General features: G+C 38.4%; 1 protein-coding gene across 20 annotated transcripts in view; it reads right to left on the bottom strand.

The window, feature by feature from the left end:
- The window catches only part of ZBTB20 (zinc finger and BTB domain containing 20), an 838,376-nt gene that overhangs the window by 367,290 nt on the left and 445,477 nt on the right, over positions 1-25,609 (bottom strand). For all 20 annotated transcript variants that reach the window (XM_040224195.1, XM_040224181.1, XM_040224152.1 and 17 more), the window contains one exon: positions 9,254-9,301. The gene's annotated coding sequence lies outside the window, so the exon portion shown is untranslated. The remainder of the gene's footprint in view (positions 1-9,253; positions 9,302-25,609) is intronic.

Below are 25,609 nucleotides of genomic sequence, written 5' to 3'. Positions count from 1 at the left end.
CCACAGTCTGTACATTCTGAAAGAGGATTCAGTGATGGAAAAAAAAGGGCCTCAGACAAAGCTGTCCTCCAAGACAGAGCACTCTGGAGGGTGGTGGCTGGTGATTGGGGCCAAGCCTGAGGACTAGTGCTCAGGGCTCTGAGACTCTCAACCGAAAGAAGCATTAGGCTTCTGCAGGCTTGATGGCTGTATGAAGCCTCCGATTTCAAAGCCTTCCTGGGCTGACAAGGACTTGCTAATTTCAAACATTCTAACCAATTACTATCACAAAGAACTCTGGACAATAATCAGAGGAGCAGTGTGACAGTGCTGGGGAGGAACGGCCCTGCAGGTTTCACTCTGCTGCTCTGCCCCTCAACATGGAGTCCATACTCTGCTCCAAGAGTAAATAAAAACACAGTGCAAAATACAAATGTGCTCAATGGGTCCTCCTGGCTGTCTTGTTCTCAGTAATGGGATACATAGGGACCCTGTCCTGCATTTAGTCCAGTAACTTCTGATGGAGTTAATTAAAAACTTTTGATGCTGATTTGAATGGAAAATACCTCAAACAGTGTTTTCTTTATTGAAACACAAGTTCCAAGCCATGGATTATTAGGTTAAGCTCTGTCATCAGTGAGACCAATATAAACGCTTTTCATACCATCTGCTTTGACAAATAATAATAATAATAGTGATAAACGAAAAAGAAGAGAAACCATTTGGATTGACTCTTTTATTTTAACCTGTTTTTTAAAGGACTAAATTGAAAATCTGTGTCCCTGAATGTGGAACATATGATTTTTTTAAAATCTTTTTTTTCAAATCCTTGCAGAACATTCAAATCACCCAATGTTCCAGGACCTGAATTTTTTATATTTTAAAATGGGGAAAGCTGCTTAAAATAAGTGAATCAGCTGCTAAGTGATTTCTCTCTGTCTCTTTCTCTACTCTCCCTTTCAAAAGGCTGGAAAAATACTTAAAATGGTGTATGCAGTTGATATGTGCTGCTTAAGAAGCTTAATATAATTATTGAGGACTCAGACTTTCTATTTAAATACAAGATAGGCAAGGGCAATAGAAGCTGAGTTATGAGTATGCATCGCTTGTGAGGTATGGGGAATGTTTCCAAACGTTTAATCCACTGAGCAAGGTAAGGGGTGCAAAGCAGTTATCCACAGGTTTCTCTGTCCTCCTGGAAACCTGAGAAATCCAGAGAGCAATGTAAGCAGATCGTCTGGCAGATGCTGTGCAGGAAGCAGAAAAATGCACTCTGCAACCCAAAGCTTTTGGGAAGCACTAAGCACACCACCAAAACATCCTGAGTGATTTCTAAGACTTGTCTCCAATTTTGTTTTTAATTTTCAGTTCACACCAAGGCTTAAAGTCTTGGACATCTACTTTGAGAGTTCCCTTGAATATCGCCTCACAGATGACATCATCTCTTTTTCCCTTCTGTGTTTCCATATACCTATCATTTTCCATTTCCTAACCTGTTTATTCAAACTGTCTGTAACATTATCTAAATCTTTGAAAGACCACAAGATTTTCCTTCTTCATCCTGAAGGTCTTCATCACTCTTGCTCTTGTTTTGATTTACAGATCTCTACCAGTGGAAAATTCTGAAAGAGATGGGAATACCAGACCACCTGACCTGCCTCTTGAGAAACCTGTATGCAGGTCAGGAAGCAACAGCTAGAACTGGACATGCAACAACAGACTGGTTCCAAACAGGAAAAGGAGTACGTCAAGGCTGTATATTGTCACCCTGCTTGTTTAACTTCTATGCAGAGTACATCATGAGAAACGCTGGGCTGGAAGAAGCACAAGCTGGAATCAAGATTGCCAGGAGAAATATCAATAACCTCAGATATGCAGACGACACCACCCTTATGGCAGAAAGTGAAGAGGAACTAAAAAGCCTCTTGATGAAAGTGAAGGAGGAGGGTGAAAAAGTTGGCTTAAAGCTCAACATTCAGAAAACGAAGATCATGGCATCTGGTCCCATCACTTCATGGGAAATAGATGGGGAAACAGTGGAAACAGTGTCAGACTTTATTTGTTGGGGCTCCAAAATCACTGCAGATGGTGACTGCAGCCATGAAATTAAAAGACGCTTACTCCTTGGAAGGAAAGTTATGAGCAACCTAGATAGCATATTCAAGAGCAGAGACATTACTTTGCCAACAAAGGTCTGTCTAGTCAAGGCTATGGTTTTTCCTGTGGTCATGTATGGATGTGAGAGTTGGACTGTGAAGAAAGCTGAGCACCGAATTGATGCTTTTGAACTGTGGTGTTGGAGAAGATTCTTGAGAGTCCCTTGGACTGCAAGGAGATCCAACCAGTCCATCCTAAAGGAGATCAGTCCTAAGTGTTCTTTGGAAGGACTGATGCTAAAGCTGAAACTCCAATACTTTGGCCACCTCATGCGAAGAGCTGACTCATTGGAAAAGACTTTGATGCTGGGAGGGATTGGGGGCAGGAGGAGAAGGGGATGACCGAGGATGAGATGGCTGGATGGCATCACCGACTCGATGGATGTGAGTCTGAGCGAACTCCGGGAGTTGGTGATGGACTGGGAGGCCTGGCGTGCTGCGACTCATGGGGTTGCAACGAGTCGGACATGACTGAGCAACTGAACTGAAGTGAACTGAAAGAGGATGAAGTTCTTCATAAAGGCTAAGCACTTTGGCAAGTCTTCTTTCCTTCCCTCCCTCACCGCAGGCTGCACTGACCTCACTCTCTTGGAAAAGTTTGCATAATTGGCCTTCTAGCCTGTTGGGAGATGGTATGATCCTTCAATAATAACAAAGACAATGATAAAGATAACAGAAAATACTCACAAAGCAGGTGAAGCACAAAGCAGGTGAAGGAAATGCATAGGGCAACAGAACTAAAACTCCAAAAGGGAAACAGGCCTGAGCAAACCACCACCTGAACTCCTTTGTTCACAGAATTTATGATTTTGCTCCCAGAGAAAATTGATAGGTGATATTGTCTATAAAGAACTAGTAAATGTAAATTAAGAGATATGAGGCAAATGAATGCACTTCATGATGATTTCCAGCTGAAATGATTTTTTTTCCTAGAGACCAAGTTTTTGTTAAACTTAATCCTTACTCTCTTCCTTCCCCAGCAGCAGAAACATCTGGTCGGTTTTAGATTCCCCTTGGATTTCCAACTTCAAAGGGAATTATAAAGAATAACAAATTCATGTACCAGCAGTAAAAAAAAAAAAAAAAAAAAAAATTAGAACAGCAGGAGAGAATGGTAAAATTGTCCTTATTTGACTGCTAGTGACAGGCGCCACAGGCAGAACTAGGAGAAAAGACAAAGGCAGGCTCACCGGGTGACAACCTAAGTTCCTGGAAGAGACTGAATCTTTGGCTATACTCAAATATGCACAGGCTATTACAAACTCAAAGGAATTTTCTCCTTGCGTAAGTGAAAAAGTCTAAAGAGTTAGGAAGGTTAAAAAAAAAAAAGGAAATGGGTTCACATGTACCTGTCACGCAGTAAGCATCAACAAAAGTTTGTTGAAAGGGTGATCAGGAGACAATTGTAAAGATTCATTAAACCTCTGGGTTTTTAACTTAATTTACAGAAAATGGTATGAGTTCTGATTCCACAAAGGGCTGGATAACCCATCCCAGAAATAACTCAGGCCCCTAAGAATCCACTAGATCGATCATGTCCTCATAGAAGATCAGACCTCCCAGGGTTTCCAAAAAAGTCTGCTTCTTCCTTGCTCTGGTTCCTTATTAAAGGATAGGCAGAAATCAAAGTCCTACCAGAGTGGAGGGATAGAGTTTGAATGAACTATTGAGAGCTGTAGTTGTGCCAACTTGTGCCGACATCACTTTATAGAACTGGATTTATTTTTCTCCTCTGTCATTTTCTTAGCAAAACTGAAATATACTTCTTAGAGTGTAGGTCTTGATGTAATCAGAAATTAGAAAATGAGAACAATTAAAGAAAGTACAATTTTGCCATTGTAATTACCTCTTACAAATAGCCTTTCCTCTTTCCTGTTTTATGTGCATTGTGTACAACAACAATAAACAGATATGATTATCCAATCAACTTGTTTGTGGATAAAGAGAGAGAAAGAGTTAAAAGCTAACGTGTCTTTAAGTAAGTAATTATAAAAGTCTTTAAACTTAGCATTCAGCGGTTATAGATCTCCACATCACAAATACATTAGGTTGATTCATAGTGAAAGCATTAGTCACTCAAGTCAAGTCCGACTCTTTGTGACTCCAAGGACTGTCACCCATCAGGCTCCTCTGTCCATGGGATTCTCCAGGCAAGAATAATGGAGTGGGTTGCCATTTCCTTCTCCAGAGGATCTTCCCAACCCAGGGATCAAACCAGGGTCACCGGCAATTTTTGCAGGCAGAGTCTTTACTGTCTGAGCCACCGGGGTTGGTTGATTCATAGAATGGCCATCAAAAACTCAAAAAGCAAGTGACTTTTGATAAAAAAGTATACATCAATGGCATCTTAAGAATATTTCATAGAGTAGGATAAAATAAATAGAATCAGTTCTCTATGGAGCCTAGCATTTTGCTAATGGAGTAGTCCCCTCAAAAGCAGACCATCTCAAAGGAAGTTCTATATATCACAGACTTTGAGTAATCTCTAGTGAAGGATGAACAATGAAGACTTCTTCGCATTTCCAATGTAAAAGAACCGAGCTGGCTGCAAAGTCATCTCCTTAAATATCTTTGTCTTGAATGGAGTCTTAATCCTTCTCTCACCCGTCCAGGTTAGGGAGAATCACTGCTATAATTCCCATCCTTGTGTTAATTTTGCATGATTATATGTTATGTGTCTAATAAAATTTATCCAAAAAATATGCCGACTTCTTGAAAGATGGGTCTGATGGTATGAACAAAACATTTTTTTCTTTTTGTAACTATCTGTATTTAAGTTTAAATGTTTTAGCTTGATGGGGGCATTTGCAAAAAATTTCCCACCCTATTTAAGTAGAATCATCCAACCATGAATATGAACTATACTACAGGGAAGAAGGTAGAGAATATGGAATACTACTTTATTTCAAGAAAGGTTGTTTTATAGCAAATGTAAGAATTGAATAAACACCAGACCCCAAGGCCAAGCATAAGAAAATGCCACACACACACCAAGAATCAAACACTATCATTAAGCATAGTAGTAATAATAATAGTATCTGTTATTGTGATGAGACACTTAAGGTTCACTTGGGCATAATGAATAATACTTTAGCTAGAAAGAACTATGGGTAAACTTCCTCTTCTCTTTAAAACCCAGTTTATATTCTAGGTTTATATGACATGAGCTACATAATCCAATACCACATGTAAGAGAGGATGCAGGAAAAAGTGAAAACTTATGCCTTTATTTCAGTTGTTGTGTTGGCAATATCAATCTTAAAATAATGATGAAAAGTTAACTCTGTCCAAATATGGGTATTTTGGATTATGGTGAAATAGCAGTAGCTTTAAAACAGTATAGTAGCCAGATCCTACCTATCTTTTCCTGGAATGCCCGCTTCAACACCAAGCTGTCCGATACATTCCTGACCTTTTGAGGACATTATAATGATGGTAATGCCAGGCCAGGATAAAGAAAAACAGAAAAGATCAGAAGACTGAGGGGAAAAAGACATGGGATGGAAAAAAAAATAGTTCGTATTGTCGACACCATCCAGTCTAGCAATTTTTACAGATGCTTTCTGTTTGCTTGAGACAGTTTATTGCTTATGTTATTTCTTATGTTTCTTTTTTTTTCCATGTGCTTTCCTCCACCAACTTTGTTCAAAAATATTTTTTATGTGTCCATACTGCAAACCCTTATATCTTTTTAGATTTAGTGCAGTGGAAGAACTCTTTTTTTTTTTCCTCTAAGGGTTAAAACACATCAATATTCCAGCTACTCACTTTCGAGGCCAATGGAAAATGTGCTCCTAAGATTAAATACACCTGAGTAACACATAAATCCAGTTTATACTGATGCAGGATGGTACGCAGTTACTTACATCCTGAATCTCTGATGAGTGGAATACACCTGTTGGAACAGTCACTGACCTGCAAGTCAAAGACAGCCAGGCAGGATAAAACCTTCACTACTGGTCCTCTGCGGACAGCCTATTGCATGAAGCATTCATCCTTGTGGATTTGGGTGTATAGGAGGTGGTCTAGCTATAGGAAACTGACTTGGGGCTCTTTAAATATTCTGAGGATAAACTTGAGTAATACACACAGGCACAGAGGCAATGAGTACCCCTTGTTCTGCAATGCACCATCTCCCTCTATGCCCACTTTCCCAGACATAGTGCTTTTTTTTGAAAAATTCCTCCCTTTGCAGACTTCTTAAGTTCCCCCTTAGGAAGAAGCCTTTTGTTTTGGCCGATTAAAACAAACAAAAAGTACCTATAAATGTTTAAACCCTGTGTTACATTTGGTTTACGTAGGTTCGCCATGTTTATCTAGGATGTGTTGGGCGCAGCCATGCTGGACTTCTCAGTAGTCAGAGGGTTATGTTTCCTTTCACCTCAAATATGGAATGATACGCAGCACAGAATGTGTCCGATGATGAGTGTAGTTAACGTGGTGTTGATCTGGTACGCAAATCATCATCCTAAGTTTCAATCAAAGGAAAAAAAAAACACCCCCCCCAAAAAAAAACCCAAAAAACTCATCCAAGAAACCTAGCTAAACTTGTAAAATATCTCCGTAGTCAGCTAAATTGCCCTTTGGCTTACAGATGTGCATAAAAATGTTATGAAACACATGTCTGAGATTTTATGATCAGTGTTTACATTTCAGAAAATATGACAGCAATACTCAGAAGAAAAATACTCCTCTATATAATGATCTGAATGTTTTTAACATTCAAATGTAGAAGGTTCAAATGGGCCTGAAATATTGATGGGCTAAATGCTATAACAATTGGGGTTTGCTTCAGAAAAACATGGAGGTAGCACAGGAAAACAATAGGCCATGGGTTTAGTCACTGTGCAAGCTGGGTCATGAGTACATGGGATTCATGGTAGCGATCTGCCTACACTCCTGTATTTAAAATTGCTCATATAAACAATTTAAAAATTCATACTGATTTGAACTTTCATTTACTCATAATTTATTAACTGATTCATTTACTTTTTATATATAAGATTATGGAAACAAAACATAAAAACAAAAATAAGAAAAAATATTTTTGGACATTTAGGTGAAGTAAGCTATTTTTCTTCAGAAACAGTATATGTTTATTTAAAATGATGGTTATAAGGACTATGTAATTACACGTAGAATTCTTAGGTTAAATTTTGAAAGCAGGACATAAAATTATATGGAAAGTATGATTACAGCACGTTTTAAGAAATATATCCTCAGGGGAAGATGAGAGTAAAGAAATATATCAAATGGTTATTAATGGTTGGATTTAAATTATAGAAATAATTACTTTAATTTTTCTTCATTTTACTCCAATGTGTTTTTTCAAATTATTTTTAATAAGCATGTATCATTTTAAAATGAAAATAAATATTTATTCATTAGTGGCTAAGATGTGCTCTCCTTTCTAAAGGAGCTTTTCATTTACTAAAACAGAGAATCTACAAACACCCAGCATTGCCCTGATAGTTTAAATCTTCATACCTAGATGTGAAATACACCCATCAGATTTTATCTGATCATAGAAACATAAAGAGCTTTCTGTGTGTTGGATAGAAATAGGAGAGGAACTGGTTTCTTTGCAAGCCAGAAAAAAGTGTGAAATTCAGGCCATTTTGTGATGAGATCATTTCACAATGAATGCAAAAGGAATTACCCAATGAGCCTCTCCCTTGAGTTCTAAACATTCACACTGATGCGAGTTTCTTTTCGGGCAGCATAACAAGCAAAGTTTGAAGTGAGAGTAGGGAGTTAGAACCTAAAGGCTTGCGCCCTTCACTGGCAAGATGGGCACCTTCAGAGAGACAGATAAATGTACAATAGAACTAGAAACAAAAATAAAGAAGAAACAAAAACGAAGCATTCATCCTTGTGGATCTGGGTGTATAGCAGGTGGTCTAGCTATGGGAAACTGACTTGAGGCTCTTTAAAAACTCTGAGGATACACTGGAGTAATACACACAGGCACAGGGGCCTACCTATTGTACAGATAGGTGTACAATAGAACTAGAAACAAAAATACAGTGACATCTGTAGATTATGTGCAATAGATATGGAAAGTCTCTGCTAGAAAGCTATCTTTATTACCCAAGAGATTATTTTCCTCATCTTATGCACATTCACACAAACAGAAGTCAAGAGTATAGGTGCTAAAATTTTGGAGAATATGATGTTCATATAACTAAATAGGCCTGGCCGGGGCCAGGCAGAATATATTCAAATGCCAGGCAAGTCACCCTTTCACTCTTTCCACTCTGGTATAACTGTCAGTGCATTTCTATGCAGGCTAATCTCTAGCACACTCAACTCTTTCAGCTCCTGTCTTGATGATGTTCTACCAATATTCTCTCAGTCCAGACCTGCACTCTCCTCCCAGCCACTGAACTCTCAAGAATTCTTGAAATTCTCAATTTTAAAACTTTACAAATTCTCACCACAAGACACATAGACCTCGTTTCAAACCTACGTTCCCTTGCAGCCTTGATGTTGATCCTTTTACTTAACTGGTAATGTTGGTGGTAGTGGTGAGGGTTGTTCATGTCCCTTGTGTTTGTGGGTATACCCAGGAGCAATCATTGATTCACATGAAGCAAATGCATTTCACATTTGTAGCATATCATCAAATAATAGTAGGTCATTCAAAACATCATAAAATATGTTTGGAGAATTTTGTCTGCATAAGGCAAAAACACCCAGTGTTCCACATGGAAACATCCATGCTCAGCTTCATCAAATCACCTTCTCTGTCCACTCAGCGGACTCCTTTGGAAATAGACATATATTATCTCTGGAGAGTTTTTCAAGCAAGTCCTTTGAATACTTCCTCCCCCGTGCAGCAAAATCAGTGTAAACTGTTTGCTGAACTCTGTGACGATAGGTTCTTAAGATCATGTTTCTTATCATTCTAAATGATGGTATTTCAAATGAATAAATAGGAAATGGAACAGGTACCCTTCATCAGTGTCAAAATACTTTCTGTTCAAATTTAGCATTTGAGGTGGTGGACTCGCCACAGCTTTAGGTCTCATTCTTTCTGAGGTTGGGAGAAATATACTTGACTTCTGTGCACCTCAATATTTTGGGCCGCCGTTTAGAGATGATGAAAAGTTGCTTACCAGACAGCAATGTCACGAGGAATATCCAGTTAGTGATAGTGAAGCATTCTGAAATGAAAAGAATACCATTAGTGCTAGGTATAGGTAAAATGTATGACAACATGGCAATCATAGAAAATAACACATTTACTTCTCACTCAGGACACTGACATACTGACACTATATAAAAATAAAGGATGCTCCCCTTTGGGAATGAAAATACAACTGCACCCTGAGAAAGGGCTTTTGTATTTGCCTGTGTGCTTTAACTTTAAGGCTCTAACCAGTTGCAACCAGTTGTGAATGACTTGCTGCCTATTTCTGTAATTCACTGTAACTTGTGTTGAGAAAGTTATGTTTTATGGTTAATTATCCATGGTCTGTTTAAAAAAATAAATCAAACCATTGTGAACCACCAGGATTTGCAGCTCCATTTGAACTTCACTGTACTTTTGATTAAACATTTTGTAAATAAAAACAAACTGGTTTCTCCTTGTTTGGGGTTGTTTGTTCCTTGTGTTCTGGATATAAATATTGTGGCAAGAGTGGTGGAACAAGCTATGGATTATTTACCCCTGGTTTCATGAGTTGTGAGTTACTGGCCTTATCCTCTTTCATGTGTATAAATAAATGTATAGCATTATATTCCAAGTCCTGTAAGACAACTGGAATGAGTGAACTGAAACCTTTTAAAACCAAAACCTTTTATGCTAAGTCACAGAGCAACAAAACAAACCCCAAATTAACATTTAAAAAGCTTCTACTGTGGAGCAGCAAAATCCCCAAATATTATATAATCTGCATTTTAAAAATTGCTTCCCTAACAAGCAGCAAGTCTATCAACAATTCCACATGGAGGTCTTTCCACTGCTTTTATAATGGAGATGCCATAGATGGTTTTACCAGAGATCACCTCCCACCCACAATATCACCATCAGAATGAAGCCCTGAAAATAACCAGAATGATAACTTAAGCCAAAATTGATTTAGAAAGATCAGGAGTTACTGTAGCTAAAGATAATGAAACATTATAAAAGAAGAATTCTGTATAAAGCTTGTCATCATCCTATGACTTATATAAATAAAAGAAGCCTAAAAACTAATTGCCTAAGGAAAGTCAGTAACGTCAAGATTCAAAAGACCCTGTGGCACAGTGTAAGAGGAGTATATTTGAGACCCATAATCATATGGCCCTAACACATCTGCATATGAAACTCAATAAGGATCCCTACAGTACCTTGCTCAAAATTATGTTTGTTAAACGATCCAATGGTCTGTGCATCACTGACCATTAAAAAGGACCTCCAGGAAAGATATAAAATTTCTTTCTGCAATTTGTTATTTTTTAAGAAAAGATAGAGACAGGATAATAAGGTATTTCTTATAAAACGGGGTGGTCGCCCCTGACTGAAATTTGAAGAACACTGTATTTGATCTCATCTGACCCCTTTATTACTATCATGGCTTACTGCTTACTTGCATAAGCACTAAGAGGGGACAGCACTACAGCTCACCAAATATTTAGGTGAAATATTCCTAAAGCAGCTACTATGTGCTGGGCACAAATAGAGTGATTCTTGTTGAAAGAGTATAAGTTAGTGACTGAGGTTCTTGTTGCAACATTTAAAAATATCTATTACTATTGCAATGGCACCCCACTCCAGTACTCTTGCCTGGCAAATCTCATGGATGGAGGAGCCTGGTAGGCTGCAGTCCATGGGTCACTAGGAGTCAGACACGACTGAGCAACTTCACTTGCACTTTTCACTTTCATGGATTGGAGAAGGAAATGGCAACCCACTCCAGTGTTCTCGCCTGGAGAATCCCAGGGATGGGGCTGCCATCTATGGGGTTGCACAGAGTTGGACATGACTGAAGCGACTTAGCAGCAGCAGCAGCGTTACTATTGCCAATAGCAAAGAGAAGCCAGGTTTACCCTAAGAGTTGTGAGGGACTCCTGAAAAATTAGAAGAAGTTTAAATTTTGTCCTATCTACCTGTATGCCTGGAAATAGAAAGTTTAGGCTTGTCAACCCTTCCTAGGCCTGGATTCCCATACTGCAGAAGAAAAACTAGAAGTAGCTTACAAGTTCCCAAGGTCGTGGTTACAACCAAAAAAAGAGTGCTGTTCAAAGCAGCTGGAATTAATGGGGCATTGAAAGGTCAATTGTGTCCTAAGTATGTTTCAGAGAGTGCAAAAATCGACTGAGAGGGAATTGAAAGTTATTCTGATAAACTGAGGCAGGAAAAAGTCCAAATATGTTTTACTCAAAGACGTTTCCCCTACTCTTTTGATAACCAGATAGCTCCAAATATTTTTGACAGTCAAGAAAATGCTCCTCCATGGAGGAATAAGGTTTCATTCAAATTCAAGCAAACTCATTTGAAAATCAGGGTATTCTAAATGATTCCTGTATACAGAACTATAAACCAAAACTAAGTGTGTGGCTTAGTTTCATGTTAAAATTACATTATAAAGAAACATTTTACATGGTGCAGTATCCAATTTGATAATCAAGTACACACATACAAAACTGCCTATTAGAATCCACACTTACCTACAATTGAGAAAACCACAATTCAAAACAATTAATGCACCCCTATGTTCATAGCAGCACTATTTACAATAGCCAAGACATGGAAACATCCTAAATGAACATTGACAGATGAATGGATAAAGATATGGTATATTTATACAGTGAAATACTATTCAGTCATAAAAAGAATGAAATATTGCCTTTTGCAGCAACACGGATGGACCTGGAGATTATCACACTAAGTGAAGTAAGCCAGACTGAAAAAGACAAATATCATATGATATCACTTATATGTAGAATCTTAAAAAAAAATGATACACATGAGTTTATATTCAAAACCGAAATAGATGAAAAGACATAGAAAATAGATATGGTTACCAAAGGGGAAAGGGATAAATTAGGATTTGGGGATTAACATATACTCACTACTATATATAAAGTAGATAACTGACAAGGATCTACTACACAGTAACAGGGAACTATACTCAATATTTTATAATAATCTATGAGGAAAAATAATCTTAAAAAGAATTATATATAACTAAATCACTTTGCTGTATAACTGGAACTAACACAACACTGTAGATCAGCTACACATTAATAAAAAAGATTAAAAATATGAAAGACATAGAAAAGACATGTGTAAATATATATGTGAATATCTTGCTTAAATACTAGAATATTGTGACCAGTTTTCATTATGTTTCACAAACAAATCTGTCTGAACTATAGATTCTTTCAAGGAAAAAAATTTGAAAGGAAATATATTTACAAAATACTTTAAAAACATATGCTAGCTTAATCATTATTCCTATTCAGACAACAAAAGATGCGCCCATGTCATCATACATACAGAGATACTACAACCCCAGTGATCTTGATCATTCAGTTGTCACAACAGTGAACCACACATTTAGATAATGAAACTTGAAAAACCAGACAAAACTCTCTTGGCTTTGATTTTTATCTTTATGCACCAGCCTTTTCCATACAAAAGGAATCCAAAATTCAATAGCTAACATATTAGAGAAAGTCAAACAAACTAGGAAATAGCCTGAAACTTTTATAAAAAGTAGAGAAAAATCTACCTCTTTCCTTTAGTAAATCAAATGAACCAATTCCACATGGCCTTACCATCCAGAAATAAAGTATGATCTAAAGGAATGATACTGATCCCAAACACACAGTGATTAAGAGCTTCAGTGGTTCCTACTCAGATCCATCTTCTCTCTGGCCCCGTCTCACCTTTCCTGATTGCATTAAGAACCTTCAGAACTACTAGCACATACCTGATCTTACTTTCCTCTAGCATAAGCTTCAGAGTACCTAATGCTGTGCTCACTAGCATTTTGTATCTATTTTAGAACCATTTGATAGGCAGAAGCTGAAAGGGAAGAACAAAACAAATCTCCAAAGACCTCTAAACTCCCTCATCAGACAAATGCCTGGTGCCCAGAGGACATCAGCCAGTTAAGTGAAACAAAATCTGTAACAGGGAAGGAAGACTGATAAACCTCCTACAAATCTCACCATGTTCCCATTTGGGAAGGGAGTTATTCCAGTGAAAAAGTAGGGGGTGTAGGAAAGAAGTGAAGAACAACAACAACAAAACTTTATTATACGTTGGAGACTTAAAGGCAGTGCAATGATCCAAAGGTGTTCCAGGGAATAGTGCGACAGAAACTTTTAAATGAGAATTCCAGAAACTATAAGTTCTTAAATGGATCTGTTGTTTAAGGGATGAATTCTGTAGGGAGTTTGATTTAAGTGTCTGCTGTAGCATCTAGTTGTTTTCTCTTTCATTAAGACTTTGAGGTTTGAATATACTTTGTCATGAGAAAAAAACTGTAGGGCTTTATCCAGCCCCAAAGTAAAAAAGCAAGAGAAAGACAGGGTTTATATAACCAGCTTTTTACATAAATATTACATCAGGATACATTTCAAATGAAAACACACACATACACACACACAGCTGTCTTCCTTATCCTTTCTATTTTAAAATTCATTTCTTACTTTAAATGTTGTTGATTTTTCACAAAATAAGTAAAAACCAAGTCAGCATTAAACACCTCAGAATAATTTTAGTCTTATGTTACCTGGAAAATTTACCACATCATGGAGGGTCACAAAATCTTGTTTTAAAGCCAGTGAAGGCACTGACAATTATGGGATGTTTTGCTGCAGCTCAGGGCAACTAGAAATGGTCATGAATGTTAGCTAACTCCCTTCTCTACAGTCTGAAAAAAGGGAAAAAAAAACTGTAAGTTTTCCCCATCTGTTATTTCCTTTTTTTTTCTTTTTGGCTGTGGAAAAGTAAAATTATGCAAGAGCTTTTGAATGTAAAGGCTGTGTGTGCTTTTTCCCTTTTTGTCTCTGTGTACCGGTTATGCGATGTTGCGTAACTGAGTACAGAGTAGGCGGTTAGCGTTTACTATTGATTTACACTATGCCATCTAATGAATTCAGAACACTAAAAAGAAAGGAGCAGGAAGGCAGGGAAGCAAAAAGAGAAAGAGAGAAACAGGGAGAGGAAAAAAGGCCCAAACAGAGGGGAGAGAGTAAGAGTCAATTAGAGAAACAATTCTAATATCTGGAATAGTTTCATTCTTATTACCTTTAGCTCTGATTTTCAGTTATTGTTCAGGTCTCAGAAAAACGGATTTGAATTAGTGACCCCAATATTCTGATCGTATGTCTAATGAGGATTAGTGGCAGGAGAGTGTCTGAAAGTACTGATGTGTCAAATCACTTAAAAGCAATTCCACTACACTGTTAGACTTCTCCATATGCTCCTGTTGGCATTCTCTCGATACCTTTGGGAATCCTTACCTGTGCTGGCCAATGCTATGGTCTAACTAGTTTACCTAATAGCAAATATCATTTGAAAAACACACAGAGATATCACCAGGGTAAGGAGCAATATCTTCAATTTTACCCTTCCCTTTTAAAAATACATGAAGAATGCATATGGAAATCTTTGAACAGGTCATTATTTTACTTTGGAAGAATGTATAAGTGAAAGTTGCTCAGTCGTGTCCGACCGACTCTTTGATACCCCATGGACTATACAGTCCATGGAATTCTCCAGGCAAGAATACTGAAGTAGGTAGCTGTTCCCTTCTCCAAGGGATCTTCCCAACCCAGGGATCGAACCCAGGTCTACCACATTGCAGGCAGATTCTTTACCAGGTGAGCCACCAGGGAAGCCCTGGAAGAAGGTATATACACTTTATTTGACTAAATAGAACAGCCCAATATAGGGCAATGAAAGAGAAACGGTCAATGAGAAAAGATTCTAAACTGATGAAGATGCTTTTAAGGGAAATTTCATTAATTTCTAATATTGTGCTTATGGAGAGCACCTAAAATTAACTTTTGATCTGGATGACTACAGACATCTCCAGTCCTCTGAGCCTGTCTGATGCTTCTTGTGCCACGTAATGAGTTCCCAAAGCTGAGGCTAGAAAGTACGGGTGAAGTTGACTGTGCTGCTAGGCACGGGACCATCCTGTACCTGAGTGTCCTCCTACGGCTGAGGACAATCCCTAAAGTGATAAAAATAAATAGAAATTCTCTTTATTAGCAGCCAGTTAGAGAGCAAGGCACTACCCTTCTTGAGTGTGTTTGTAAATGGTGACTAGAAAAAAAACCATAGGAGGTCACCTAAAGGAAAGAACAAGAGTTTGAGGTTACATTTCTGATCCTCCAATGTTCTCTTTTCTCCCATTTCAGCTTAGAAAATAAAAATAGATGCCTACTCCACCCATTTTTCAAGGATGATTCAATGACTGGTAGCCGTGTGCACACAGCTGATACCTAGCACCTAGCACAGTGCTTGGCACATTCTCTATGTTCAGCAATACTTGTTGAAACAGTAAAATGGTTATGGAACAAACAGCCCAGTAGGAATAGTTACTAGAAAAGCCTCAGAAAACATAGGCCAAAGATTTACAGGAAATCTTAGGCTGTGCTTAGACTGTAGACACAAAATAATGATGTAGATAAAGTGTCAAACAGTTATTTGGGGATCAGTTACTTTAGTTTCGTTTTATTAGAAACAAAGCTGAACAAAATTGTAATACTAGTAATATCAGCAAAGTTTTGTGTTCATTTCCACCATCCCTTTGGACTATTTTTCATTTCAGTCTTAGGCACAGAAAAATCCATTTTAATTTCCATGGACACATTCTAAAGGAAAAGTCATGGGACAGCAACATAATTCATCTTTTAAAAAATCCTGAGAAGAATGTAGCCATTTAGTAATGGGGGAAAATATAGCTTTTTGTTGAAGGGCAAGGCAGGTTGAGTTTTGATTAGGTTATGCAAATTTAAATTAATAGAAGGGCAACCAAGAATGTACTGATTTCCATTTTCTTGGTTACACAGGAGTTTTAAATTTCTGGATTAGAAAGTCAGAAATGCCATCTTTCAGCTAATTGGTGAATAAGACCTTTAGAGAAAGAGTTGCAAGTATAATATTTCATTTGAAGATTTAACTAAAAGCGTGTTTGCCAATGGTAGCCATAGTACTTTCTATAAAGTGGGGCTACCTTCTTGTTAACTCATCTGGGACTAAGCATGTACAAATCAGTAAAAACTTCCAAAAGTTATTTTCTTTTTTTTTTTTTTATCATTAGTATGATCTAATCTAATTCAGATCTTCCTTCATCAAGCATCCAAGCAGCAGGTCAACAAGATCATTCCATGTACTGTTTCATTTAATGGATTATTAAAAGTGGATGAGAATATGCCTGGACCCCTCACTTTGTATGTGAAGATTATGAAGCTCAGAAGGTAATTTTCTCAGGAGTTTATATTTTGAGACAGAGCTGAGACTTGTACCTTAAGGCTCACAGTTCATTTCTCCACAGGACAGAGTAAGTCAAAGTTGCATAAAGTGAATCTTATTTTAAATGCTATAAAGAGAGATTTCAAAAGATTTTTTATAAGATAAAGACTGCTTACATTATGTAAAATGTTCCCCTCAAAGCTATCTTTTAATTTTTCATCTTTAATCTGAGTCTCCTCTTCCTCCCTTTTTTCTTCCTCCTTATTCTTTAGACCTTTGGACTCAGTCTCTCTTACTGATTCTCACTCATTTATCTCTATACCTGGCTTTACCTGGTGACTCAGATGGTAAAGAATCTGCCTGCAATGCAGGAGCCCCAGCTTCAGTTCCTGAGTTGGGAAGATCTCCTGGAGAAGGAAATGGCTACCCACTCCAGTCTTCTTGCCTGGAGAATTCCACGGACAGAGGAGACTGGTGAGCTATAATCCATGGGGTCACAAAGAGTCAGACGCGACGGAGTGGCTTACACACACTGGCTTTAAATTCTTCCCTTTTTCTCACTTTTTATCTGCTTCTACGTTTATTTATTAGTCTTCTTCATAAAAGTGATTTCTTTTTTTAAATGTGTTTTGAGAGCCTCAGAAATCTTAAAGGATGAAAAAGTTTGGATTTAGCACTATACAATGAATAGGTATTTGGTATACATTTAAATGTTTTATAAACTAAAACAAGGTCCTGACAACCTGAGGGTAACCTACAGTGATAGACTCTGCCTGTGTTACAGCTGTCTAGACCTCCAAACTGCTGGGGAGGACAGTGGGCCTTGTGTTACAGGAATCTCATTCAAGATAGAGAGCAAAGGCTCACAATCTCCAGACATGACCACTCTTTTTTCTATCACATCAGGTCACCTTTCTGTTTCCTTTTCTTTCTTTCTATTCCACAGTCACAACTATTTTGAGACTGATTGCGGCATAGCAGGAAGAGATCTAGAGAAGTCCTAGTGACTTAATGTAGTTTAATGACATTGGCCAAACTCTCAATGCCAAAAAAAGACAGAGAGTTGCATACTAAATCTGCAGATACACAGAAAGTAAAGTCTGAGGAGGTTCAGAGTGAGCTTAGATCTGATAAAGAGATCTCTGTATAACAGGGACATTGCTGCAAGAATCATTTAGATTGTGTCATTGTTTCCTTTATAAAGCTTAACTCCTGTGGGGTTTACAGTTCAGTTAAAATCACTGGCTCTGGGCTGAAATGCAGCTCTAGATATCTTAGAGTGAGAGGTATTTTTTTTTTCCACCCCCTCGCTGCTTATTCCTTAACAAAGAAGGTATACAGCAACTATTTAGCCATTTCAATGACATCTCCAATACTTTGGCCCCCTGATGCAAAGAGCCAAATAAGGGGAAAGACCTGATGCTGGGAAAGACAGAGGTCAGGAGGAGAAGGAGGCGACAGAGAATGAGACGGTTGGGTGTTATCACCAAATCAATGGGCATGAACTTGAGCAAACCTGAGGGAAGCCTGGCATGCTGCAGTCCATGGGGTCGCAGAGTTGGGCATGACTGAGAAACTGAACAATAACAATGTCATCTGGATTCTGACTGCACATGCATGTGCGCTAAGTCACTTCAGTTGTGTCCATCCCTTTGTGACCCCATGGACCGTGGCCTGCCAGGCTCCTCTGTCCATGGGATTCTCCAGGCAAGAATGCTGGAGTGGGTTGCCATTTCCTCCTCCAGAGTTCTTCCCAACCCAGGGATCGAACTTGCATCTCTTAAGTTTCCTGCATTAGCAGGCATGTTCTTTACCACTTGGGCCACCTAGGAAGCCCTTTCTGGCTGCACACCTCGCCCTAAAAAAGAGTAGGTGCTAATCAAGGAGACTAATCTACAGTGAGTGAAAGTGAGTAACATCCACTGTGGAAAGAAGGATATGAAGCTGATACAAGCATGGGCAATAAGTGGATGTTTTATTATTTCAAAAGGCTTAATGTACATCACTTGGATAGATATTTCATTACACTTTATTGGAATGAATAGGATTCTGGCAATACTTTGGTAAACGTCTACCATTTCTATTTCTTGACTAGAAAACATTACAATTACAGGAAGCAGAAATTCCTGGTGGTTTCCTTAGATCTCCTTCTTTGTAAGCCCATTACCAGGGTGGCTATAATAATCAATAATATTTTAAATGCCTTATTCCTATGTCTCTAGCAACTAGCCACAATGGTGAGAAGGGTTAGGAGGAGGAAGTCCCAGACAGAAGTTAAAAGTAATAGGCCAGAAGAAAACTAGCATTTATTGAATACATATTGTGTGCTACATCCTTCCAAGATATCATTCATTTAATACAAATCCCCTGTGAATTAAGACTGGCCTAAGTTTCATAGATTCTCCAGTACTCTTGCCTGGAAAATCCCATGGATGGAGGAGCCTGGTAGGCTGCAGTCCATGGGGTCGCTAAGAGTCAGACACGACTGAGCGTCTTAACTTTCACTTTTCTCTTTCATGCATTGGAGAAGGAAATGGCAACCCACTCCAGTGTTCTTGCCTGGAGAATCCCAGGGACGGCAGAGCCTGGTGGGCTGCCATCTACGGGGTTGCACAGAGTTGGACACGACTGAAGCGACTTAGCAGTAGCAGCAAGTTTCATAGATTAGCAATCTAATTACAGAGCTGTTGGCTTAACTTGCTTAAGGACACAGCTAATCAAAAAGTTGCAGTGAGGAGAGTTAGGACCTATTGGACTCCCATAGTGGTTCATACATAGTGTAATGTACCACAAGGCCAGGAACAGAATATGAAGCCATCTAACCAAAAAGAAAATTCTCCAGACCAACGATGAGAACCACTAAAAGTCCCAAGTTGGGGGTGGGAAGGATAAATGACTCCTAAAAAAAGACAGATTTTAGCTTTGCTCTTGGCTATGACAAATCCTTGTTTTCCAAACTCATATCTGGAAAATGTTCCTTATCAAAGGTAAAGAAATATACAATTTCTTAGGAATCTTTAAGTCACACCAGATGTGTTATCAAAAATTCCTTTAAAGATTTATACTGAATAAAGGCAAAAAATATAATAAAATTTAACTAAAATTTGATGATTTGCATATTAACCATTGATGTATCCATGTATGTATATTTGTGTCTATTTGTGTTATATACATTTTTCCTTTATGCCAAAGTTTATGATAATTATTGTACTATGAAGTACTTGACAAAGTCTAAACAATGGATCTGATAAGCCAGGAGAGAAGGAACAAAACAAAGAATAAGTAAAGGAGAAGCATGTGTTCGTGTGCATGTGTGTGTGCATGTGTATGTGTGTGTGTGTGTGTGTGTGCACGCATGTATATGTATGTGTATATATAACTTTCCTCAGAATTGTAGTCCAAAAATATTTAAGCTAAATAAGCCATAATGCTGTAAGTCTACATGGTGTATATATGTTTGTGTGCATACATTTTTTTACTCCTTGCCAAAATTTTGGGTAATTACTATAAAGTACTTGACAAAATCTAAGCAAAATCTGAATATGTTAGGCCAGGACAAAGGGAAAGAAGCAAAGAACAAGAAAAAAGGAATTTGCGTGTGTGTGTGTGTGTGTGTGTGTGTGTGTGTGTAGACAAAAAGTTTTATTCTGTTAATTTGGCAAACAGTTATTTTTCAAAAGTCTGCTTTTCTATACTGAATCTTTTATATGTAGACATATTATTTTATACTTACTCATAAATAAATACTTGTTAAAAGTATCATTAGAACATATCAAATAAATAAGAGCAGTTTTGAAAAGTCTATAGTTTGAAGTACTATTGAGTTTACCAATTTACACATTGCTAGGAAGTATTCTTTGAAAATAATTCATAAAATGGAGAGTATACTCCATTTTGGAGAAGGCAATGGCACCCCACTCCAGTACTCTTGCCTGGAAAATCCCATGGATGGAGGAGCCTGGTGGGCTCAGTCTAAGGGGTCGCTAAGAGTCGGACACAACTGAGCGACTTCACTTTCACTTTTCACTTTCATGCATTGGAGAAGGAAATGGCAACCCACTCCAGTGTTCTTGCCTGGAGAATCCCGGGGACAGGGGAGCCTGGTGGGCTGCCGTCTATGGGGTCGCATGGAGTCGGACACGACTGGAGCAACTTAGCAGCAGCAGCAGCAGTAGCATACTCCATTTTTCACACACTACAGACTTTTGGAATGAATTTTTCACAACTGTATTAGTGTGTGTGTGTGTGTGTGTGTGTGTGTGACATATTATTCTCAAGACCTCTGGGACACTTTTCTTAATAAAGGTTTAAAGTCAAAATTTGGTGAGGAAGTTAAAGTAATAGAAGCAAAACAGGCCTGAAAGGAAGAATGAACAGTTCTTAGGCAGCACTAATTTTTCTCTCAAGTTCTAAAGAGTCCTTGCTCTGTCCTTCTCTCCTCTTCTTGCTCAAGTCTGAATGTGTTTGAGAGCAAGAAGGAAGAAACAGTAACTTCTGGCTTCAAAGAAGCACAGAAGAGGAGAGAACTAGACCACCTTCTGGGCCCCCATTTCCTGCCTTTATAAGGAAAAGCAATAGTAAAATGATCAACAGGAAAAGCGATGACAAGGACTTTGACAGTTCTGTGGTGTGAGGAAAAAGCAGGATTTGCATCTGCATAATTTCAGGGACTTTCTTCAAAATTGAGTTTCTCTGGATGTTCTTATAATGATGCTGAAAAAGTCACATGATCTGTTGTGGGAAATAGGTGAGATTTATAGGAAAGAGGAGGCATTCTTTATTTTCATATGGTATTTAAACTCATGACCAAGATGTAACTTTCAACATTAAAGAAAATTACCCAGTTAACTTGAACCTGCTCAAAATAACTCACAGTACCCTCCCCACTAAAACAAAACAAAATAAAGCAAAACTCGCAACCAGTTATTTTGACTGGTGCAAACAGTGACATGAAAGTAACAGATGGAAGCCCAGTTTTACTCACACAACATACTCACTAAGCACAATCACACGCAGTCCCACAAAAATAACTTAACAATGGTGACTATGGCCTTATGCTTCAAAATATCTCCTTTATGTGGGTTTCCTTAAAGACTTCAGGGGGCTTGTGAAAAATAGCACAGAATGAAACTAACTCATCTGTCCATACCTAGAAATGGGAAAGAGCTGCCAATCACAGCCTGCAAAGAGTAATCTTGTCACCTTTGTCAAATCCTTTCTCAGGATTGGAACAGGTGTTCTTTTCTTATGCATTATTTTTTTGTTTTCTGGTAGTATTTTTAGGAAGGGTGATGATATATCTGTACTTTTAAAAACATCACACTACATAGCATCTAAAAACTTTAATAAATCAAAAGTAACAAAGCTTCCTGCTAATTGCTCCTCAAAGTTGAAAGAAAGGTTATTTTCTTACCTTACACCATGCCTTCCGATCTGACAGTGTCGTTCAATCAATAACTTCAATGTCAGTTACTGATTTTCACCTCTTTCATTAAAAAGACTTCCAGTAATAATGAAATGGTGCTGATCTGCTTGCGTTCACTCTATATAAGGTCTATATTTATATACTTTGCTTCTATTTGGATCTATATTTATCTGCTTTATCTGCCTACAGAGCATCTGTTTCTCATACACACAGACATATATTTATATATATACACACATACTGTATATATATATATAGGTTATATATAAACACACATACCCACAAAAATGTATGAATGTATGCTAGTGTGCTTACTTCAACAAGCATGCAGGTGCATACATACTCAGACACATGACAAATATACAAAGAACATAAATGCACATGTAAACAGAGCTGCACAGCGAGAAGGATACCTCAGCAATAGGCCTGTCTAGATACTTGGCTCTTGGCCTTTGAGGTTTTACACACTGCTGAGTGACGGCTATGTTCAACTCTGGGAAGAAGAAAAGTCTTCAGAAGGAAAAACTATATAACTAAGTAGAGAGCATTCATTCTGATTTATTCACTTTTAAGATGAAAAACAGACACTGCGAGGCTAAGAGTAAAGATGTTACAGCTTTTCAGTGGCAGAGCTGGAAACAGAACTGGGGTCTCTGCCTCCAGTACTCTTGCCTGGACAATCCCATGGATGGAGGAGCCTGGTGGGCTGCGGTCCATGGGGTTGCTAAGAGTCGGACACGACTGAGCGTCTTCACTTTCACTTTTCACTTTCATGCACTGGAGAAGGAAATGGCAACCCACTCCGTGTTCTTGCCTGGAGAATCCCAGGGACGGGGGAGCCTGGTGGCCTACCATCTATGGGGTCGCACAGAGTCGGACACGACTGAAGCGACTTAGCAGCAGCAGCAGCTTCTAGACACTCTTCTATTATGCTGAATGGAAACAATGAAAACATTTTGATCAAACCCAATATCATCTTCTAATTTCCACTCTTTTCTAGTTTCCTCTTTCCTTGCTGCATGAAATCTAAGCAACCAACATTAGAGAGTCAGGTGCTGTACCACTGTACCAAATGTGCCATTTCATTTAATTTGTACAATATCTCTATAAAGCAGGTATTATTATTCTTACAGATTAAAACAAAACAAAACAAAACAGGCTTGGTGGGTTAAATAACTCATTCAAAGTGACACAGCTCATAAGTAAAAGAGCTGAGCTCCTGTGATACTCTGAGGCCCATGTATTTTCCACTATATTATAATGCTTTTCTTAATATACACCTCAATATCCTATGAACTTCCTCTCTGCCCCACAGCTTAACCATCATACAAACCTAATAACTGGTCTGTCTCAGACACATAACAAGCCTAAAGCAGAGATTCTCTCAGACTAAGAAAACAGTAAAAAAGAATGGAACAGGTATAAGTTACATGTCTCCAGTATGCAGCACATATCCACTACTGGAAGCTGAAACATGCAAAAGGCAGATCGAAAAATTATCCCATGGGTAGTCTCATGTGATTTAAAGTCTTAATAACTTCTAGTCTATGAATGTTTGATGTCATTTTCACCAAAGGATTATAGAAAACTGATGAAGGAGATCAGATGGGAAACAGAGGCACAAGAAAGCAAAAGGAAGACAGACACCCACATCTCTTTCTCCTCTCCTGGGGCAACGCTTCTAAAACAAGCACCCATCAAGATGTACAAAACTAGATTCCATATATATATTTGGAATATATATTCCATATATATTCCAAATATACGATATTTGTTTTTCTCTTTCTGATACTTCACTTTGTATAATAGACTCTAGGTTCATTCACCTCATTAGAACCAACTCAAATGCATTCCTTTCTAGCTGAGTAATATTTCACTGTGTATATGTACCATGAGATGGTACTGATGAGCCCATTCACAGGGTAGCAGTGGAGATGCAGACATAGAGAACAGACTTTTGGACACAGGAGTGGGAGAGGAGAGTGGACGAAAGGAGAGAGGAGTATGGAACGTGTACATCACCACACATAAAATAGAGAGCCAATGGGCATTAGCTGTATGACTACTCAGGGAGATCAAACCAGTGTTCTGGGACAACCTAGATGGGTGGGGTGGGGTGGGGTGAGAGGTGGGAGGGAGGTTCAAGACAGAGGGTCATAGTATACCTATGACTGATTCACACTGATGTATGGCAGAAACCGACACAATATTGGAAAGCAATTATCCCACAGTTAAAAATAAATAAATAAAAAAGAAATACAGAGCTAGTACCAATACTTGGTATTTTGCCTACACTGAATGGTGCAGAACAAATTCAGAAAAGAAACCATGTCTACATGTGGTAAGGTAATTTTACACACATTTCCTCAGCTGGTAACCAGTCATGAGCTATCCCAATACATAGGAGTTTTCCACTTTGTTCAGTTCACACAGAACCCAGTACGAGGAGATGCCATGTGGATCTGTGAAACTCCCTGGGGCATACTGCATCCATAAGCCAAGGGAACAGAAATTACACCGATCCATACGTGCAGCTCTTCATCTGTGACATATTGATAATTACTCTTTATTTGTGAATTACATCCAAGTTGTAAAAACAAGTTTCAGACATTTGTCACAAACAGGATATATTCTAGTTAACTCTTTCCGAACAGCATCTCAATATGGGTGTACAGGAAACGGGAGCTGTCGTATGATGGAGTCTGATTTTGTGGAAAGATTATGGCCTTGAAACAGAGACTGACTTGAGTCTGAATCCCACGTCTTCTGCTGGCTAGCAATATAAATATAGGCACATCACTTAAACAACTCTGAATCTGTTTCATCACATGTGGAATGAAGAATAAAACTACCTATTTTTCAGGAACATTATGAGGATTAGAGATAGTCCCAGTGCAATGTCCTACTCATAAAGAGGGGCATTAAATATTAATTATTGTATGTTTAAGAAAGCCTTTTGGCTGTGACTTTCTATTGTAGAGCTGATACAGAATTCTTCTGGAGTACTTTTTATGTTCATTTAATCAAAGATAAACTTTCTGGTGATCAGGTATGTTCCAAGTAATGATAGAAAAAAAAAAAATCATTTCAAGGAGTAACATTTTCACTGGAAGATCTTAAAGTACTTAATAACCTTCGACTTTTGTGATTGCTGGTACTCTCATTTAAGGATTGGGCAAAATGAAGCTCCAGGATACATCCCCCAAATGATTTGTAATAAAAAAATTCACCAGTAGGAGTGAGTAGAATTTCTCTCTCTAACATCTAAACCCCTAGTGTCCAGCTGAGTAATAACTGCTGCAAGGTCACAGATACAAAGGGCCATGCTTTCCCCAAGGCTCTTAGAGATTATCCACCGAGGCCAAAAACATTAGGTAATGCTGTGTACAGCTGCTGAGATAACAGGGCTGAGTCAGGGTTAGGTCAGGGTTTCAGGTTATAGGGGTGGGGTGAAGAGTGGCTTTCAGATCAAATGATGAGAGTAGTTTAAGCAGAGAATGAGCCATACAGTATTGAATGTAAGAGGAAAGGCAAGGGGAGACAGCCACAGCCAAGAGGAGGTGGGTGGGAACACAGACTCTGTGGGGGTCAAATGGGTAAATCTGTGCCTCCCAGAGGAAACTCTCC

The sequence above is a fragment of the Oryx dammah genome, unplaced genomic scaffold (assembly GCF_014754425.2).
Source record: "Oryx dammah isolate SB20612 unplaced genomic scaffold, SCBI_Odam_1.1 HiC_scaffold_2, whole genome shotgun sequence".
Classification (NCBI taxonomy): domain Eukaryota; kingdom Metazoa; phylum Chordata; class Mammalia; order Artiodactyla; family Bovidae; genus Oryx; species Oryx dammah.
The sequence above is the reverse complement of the archived record's forward strand: the minus strand, read 5'-3'. Positions and strand labels throughout refer to the sequence as shown.